Source organism: Oncorhynchus keta, chromosome 10 (genome assembly GCF_023373465.1).
Source record: "Oncorhynchus keta strain PuntledgeMale-10-30-2019 chromosome 10, Oket_V2, whole genome shotgun sequence".
NCBI lineage: Eukaryota > Metazoa > Chordata > Actinopteri > Salmoniformes > Salmonidae > Oncorhynchus > Oncorhynchus keta.
In genome coordinates this window covers 755001-760888 of record NC_068430.1, presented here as the reverse complement: position 1 = coordinate 760888, position 5888 = coordinate 755001, and positions in this window count along the sequence as shown.

The following is a 5888-nucleotide window of genomic DNA, read 5'->3' as shown; positions in this document are numbered from 1 at the left end:
GTAACACCCTGTATATAGCCTCCACATTGACTCTGTACCGTAATACCCTGTATATAGCCTCCACATTTACTCTGTACCGTAATACCCTGTATATAGCCTCCACATTGACTCTGTACCGTAATACCCTGTATATAGCCTCCACATTGACTCTGTATCTGTACTCCCTGTATATAGCCTCCACATTGACTCTGTACCGTAACACCCTGTATATAGCCTCCACATTGACTCTGTACCATAATACCCTGTATATAGCCTCCACATTGACTCTGTATCTGTACTCCCTGTATATAGCCTCCACATTGACTCTGTACCGTAACACCCTGTATATAGCCTCCACATTGACTCTGTACCATAATACCCTGTATATAGCCTCCACATTGACTCTGTATCTGTACTCCCTGTATATAGCCTCCACATTGACTCTGTACCGTAACACCCTGTATATAGCCTCCACATTGACTCTGTACCATAATACCCTGTATATAGCCTCCACATTGACTCTGTATCTGTACTCCCTGTATATAGCCTCCACATTGACTCTGTACCGTAACACCCTGTATATAGCCTCCACATTGACTCTGTACCATAATACCCTGTATATAGCCTCCACATTGACTCTGTACCGTAACACCCTGTATATAGCCTCCACATTGACTCTGTACCGTAATACCCTGTATATAGCCTCCACATTGACTCTGTACCGTAACACCCTGTATATAGCCTCCACATTGACTCTGTACCGTAATACCCTGTATATAGCCTCCACATTGACTGGTTGTTTGGTTAGTTAGTTCCCATCATTACCTGGTTACATTGTAATGGATTATATTTCTATGGTCACTTCCTCCTTTAAGAGATTACCAGAATCTATATAGTTGGCTGGTCGGTTGGTTAGTTGGTTGGTTGGTTGGTAGTTGGTTGGTTGGTTGGTCGGTTGGTCGGTTGGTTGGTTGGTTGGTAGTTGGTTGGTCGGTCAGTCGGTTGGTTGGTTGGTTGGTTGGTCGGTTGGTTGGTTGGTTGGTGGTTATTCGTTGGTTAGTTGGTTGGCTGGTTTGTTCGTCGGTTAGTTGGCTGGTCGGTTGGTTGGTTAGTTGGTTGGTTGGTTGGTTGGTTGGTTAGTTGGTTGGTTGGTTGGTTGGTTAGTTGGTTGGTTACTTGGTTGGTTAGTTGGTTGGCTGGTTTGTTTGTTGGTTAGTTGGCTGGTTGGTTGGTTGGTTGGTTGTTTGGTTGGTTGGCTGGTTGGTTCGTTAATAAGTTGTTTAGTTGGTTGGTTTGTTGGTTGGTTGGTTGGTTGGTTGGTTGGTTGGTTGGTTGGTTGGTTGGTTGGTTGGTTAGTTTGTTAGTTTGTTAGTTAGTTAGTTAGGTGGTTGGTTGGTTGGTTGGTTGGTTAGTTAGTTACACGGGTATTAAGAGAGAGAGTTATACCATAAAATGTCAAATGTATGATATAATTATTTATGTGGTTTGCCTCTTAGCATAAGAAACCCCACATAATGTTGATCTACTCATTGTTCCTCAGAGTTGAATTGAGCCTGATGCTCCAGAATGGACGTAAACTCAACATGGCTGCAAGCCAGTTCTACACTGTTCAAAGTCCAGCTGTATTGTGAAGAAGTGTAACATTTTAAGGGTAGTGGCCAGTGACCAGTCTTTGTTCGGTGAGAATGAGGAAGTGGCTGTAGATTAGTTATGACTAGACAGCATTGTCTAGTCAAAACTATTGTATTTTTGCAGGTTATGATAATTAACTTTTTAGGTGAGAATAATTTGGTTAAACTTCAGAAAATAGTTATGGATAGGTGAAATGTAAAAGCGTTTGACAGACCATGACCCTGTAGATCAAGGTGACAATAGAGCAGCTCTTAATTAACCACAACCACCTCTGGTGACCTTTCACCTCGAATCTCTGGAATCCCCCCTGGTCAGTTGAAAACTCTGTCTCTGTCATCCATGTATGTGATGTTTGGAGCCTGATCTAACTAGAAATGTCTAGGGCATGGATTGCCTTTTTGTTGTTTGCCGATATAGACGGCTGTAGCTCAGTTGGTAGAGCATGGCGCTTGTAACGCCAGGGTAGTGGGTTCGATTCCCGGGACCACCCATACGTAGAATGTATGCACACATGACTGTAAGTCGCTTTGGATAAAAGCGTCTGCTAAATGGCATATATTATATTATTATATATTATTATATTATTATATTACATACAGTAAACATAGCAGACAGAGACACAGAGCATGTTGCCCTTGTTCCTAGCAATGCATCAACTAAACGGCCGAAATAGTGATGGCTTTTACGCTTCCTAGTTGTTCTGTTCACTCGCTGACCACGTGGAGGCTGTGTCCCATACTGGACCCTATTTACTGTGGGCAAATGGTCAAAACTAGTGCACTACACAGGGAATAGGGTGCCATCTGAGACAGAACCCCAGCCTTGTCTGAGGGGGCCTGAGAGGGCGGCCAAGGGAATGTCCAGCTGGTTGTACTGGCCTGAATCCCATCTATGTCAGCCAGGTCAGGGCCTCGGGGGGGCCTGGAGGGCCCTGCCTGTGGCAGAAGAGAGATAGTGTGTGTGTGTGTGTGTGTGTGTGTGTGTGTGTGTGTGTGTGTGTGTGTGTGTGTGTGTGTGTGTGTGTGTGTGTGTGTGTGTGTGTGTGTGTGTGTGTGTGTGTGTGTGTGTGTGTGTGTGTGTGTGTGTGTGTGTGTGTGCGCGCGCGTGTTTCTGTGCACCTGACAGTAGAATCCCATCCTACACTCCTCCAGTAGGACAGTAGAATCCCATCCTACACCCCTCCAGTAGGACAGTAGAATCCCATCCTACACCCCTCCAGTAGGACAGTAGAATCCCATCCTACACCCCTCCAGTAGGACAGTAGAATCCCATCCTACACTCCTCCAGTAGGACAGTAGAATCCCATCCTACACCCCTCTAGTTGGACAGTAGAATCCCATCCTACACCCCTCCAGTAGGACAGTAGAATCCCATCCTACACCCCTCCAGTAGGACAGTAGAATCCCATCCTACACCCCTCCAGTAGGACAGTAGAAACCCATCCAGCACACCATCCAGCACACAGCAATTCAACAAGCCTCTTCTGGACATTATAGTTCAGCAGGCCTCATCTCCATTACTGTTTAGCAGTCCTGTCACGACTTCCGCCGAAGTCGGTCCCTCTCCTTGTTCGGGCGGCAGTCGACGTCACCGGTCTTCTAGTCATCGCCGCTACACCTTTCATTTTCCATTTGTTTTGTCTTGTTTTTCCGCACACCTGGTTCACATTCCCTCATCAGACTAAATGTATATTACCCTCTGTTTACCCCATGTCTGTGTGTGGAATTGTTCTTTGTGTAGGGTGTTACGTTACAGGCTGTCTTGATTCAAACCTTTGTTGTTTGTTTAATTTAATCCAGTTCATGTTACCGTGGCTGTGCTTTGTGCTGTCTCGCCTGTGCCTTTGGGCCAGGGTATATATTAATAAAGTTATCCTGTTCTCACCTCAGTGTCATTATGGTTCAGCAGGCCTCAGTGTCATTATGGTTCAGCAGGCCTCAGTCTCTTTATGGTTCAGCAGGCCTCAGTCTCACTATGGTTCAGCAGGCCTCATTCTCATGATGGTTCAGCAGGCCTCATTCTCATTATGGTTCAGCAGGCCTCAGTCTCATTATGGTTCAGCAGGCCTCAGTCTCATTATGGTTCAGCAGGCCTCAGTCTCATTATGGTTCAGCAGGCCTCAGTCTCATTATGGTTCAGCAGGCCTCAGTCTCATTATGGTTCAGCAGGCCTCAGTCTCACTATGGTTCAGCAGGCCTCAGTCTCACTATGGTTCAGCAGGCCTCAGTCTCACTATGGTTCAGCAGGCCTCAGTCTCACTATAGTTTAGCAGGCCTCATTCTCATTATAGTTCAGCAGGCCTCAGTCTCATTATAGTTCAGCAGGCCTCAGTCTCATTATGGTTCAGCAGGCCTCAGTCTCACTATGGTTCAGCAGGCCTCAGTCTCACTATGGTTCAGCAGGCCTCAGTCTCACTATGGTTCAGCAGGCCTCAGTCTCACTATGGTTCAGCAGGCCTCATTCTCACTATGGTTCAGCAGGCCTCAGTCTCACTATGGTTCAGCAGGCCTCAGTCTCACTATGGTTCAGCAGGCCTCAGTCTCACTATGGTTCAGCAGGCCTCAGTCTCACTATAGTTCAGCAGGCCTCAGTCTCACTATGGTTCAGCAGGCCTCATTCTCACTATGGTTCAGCAGGCCTCAGTCTCATTATGGTTCAGCAGGCCTCAGTCTCATTATGGTTCAGCAGGCCTCAGTCTCATTATGGTTCAGCAGGCCTCAGTCTCATTATGGTTCAGCAGGCCTCAGTCTCATTATGGTTCAGCAGGCCTCAGTCTCACTATGGTTCAGCAGGCCTCAGTCTCATTATGGTTCAGCAGGCCTCAGTCTCATTATGGTTCAGCAGGCCTCAGTCTCACTATAGTTCAGCAGGCCTCAGTCTCTATAGTTCAGCAGGCCTCAGTCTCATTATAGTTCAGCAGGCCTCATTCTCACAGACCCCAAACATCAAGCCGCTGTATGAGGATTATTAACCCTTTACTGTCCGTGGGCAGAGAAGTCCAATCTTTCCACTGTGTCCCCTACATCAGGTAGGCACACTCCTTCATGTGCCCTGCAATTAAATGTTTCTGGGACAAAGTTGCATTTATTATGTTACTTATCGACGATAGCTCCTTGAATCTCTCAATCAATCAGAGAATACTTCCTGGCAAAAAGATGTTGGCTCTTAGGTGGCAATCACCTCACTCTCTCCCAATTCACCAGTGGATACAGTTTCTATTAGAAGTTATGAGAGAATTATGGACAGAGAGAATGACTGGTGCAGGATGGAGGAGGAATATGGAGGAGGAAGATGGAGGCGGAAGTTGGGGGAGGAAGATGGGGGAGGAAGATGGGGGAGGAAGAAGATGGAGGAAGAAGATGGGGGAGGAAGATGGAGGAGGAAGATGGGGTGGGAAGATGGGGGAGGAAGAAGATGGAGGAGGAAGATGGAGGAGAAAGATGGAGGAGGAAGAAGATGGGGATGGAAGATGGAGGAGGAAGAAGATGGATGAGGAAGATGGAGGAGGAAGATGGGGGAGGAAGATGGGGAAGGAAGAAGATGGAGGAGGAAGATGGGCCTGGAAGATGGGTGAGGAAGATGGAGGAGGAAGATGGAGGAGGAAGATGGGGGAGGAAGAAGATGGAGGAAGAAGATGGAGGAGGAAGATGGAGGAGGAAGATGGGGGAGGAAGATGGAGGAGGAAGATGGAGGAGGAAGATGGAGGAGGAAGATGGGGGAGGAAGATGGAGGAGGAAGATGGAGGAGGAAGATGGAGGAGGAAGATGGAGGGGGAGATGGGGGGGAAGATGGGGGAAGATGGGGAGGAAGATGGAGGAGGAAGATGGGGAAGGAAGATGGAGGAGGAAGATGGAGGAGGAAGATGGAGGAGGAAGATGGAGGAGGAAGATGGAGGAGGAAGATGGGGGAGGAAGATGGAGGAGGAAGATGGGCCTGGAAGATGGGTGAGGAAGATGGAGGAGGAAGATGGGGGAGGAAGATGGACATATTTCGGGAAGATCACATTTTCTTTTTCCCTATACATACTAAATCTTTTATTACTTATTAACTCTGAAATATGATCAGAATTATCATATTTATGATCCTTTTGAGTGGCAGCCAACAGTTCAATACGATAGGAACTGAATAGGAATGTATGTGATTTAGGATTTTGTACCTGTAGTCGCCCTAAACAAAAAATACTTTAAATGACAGATATCATGTAATTTCCCTCTTAGCATAACTTCATGTTGCGTAAAGTTGACAAATGACTTCTGACTTTTTTTTTTGGTGTTTAC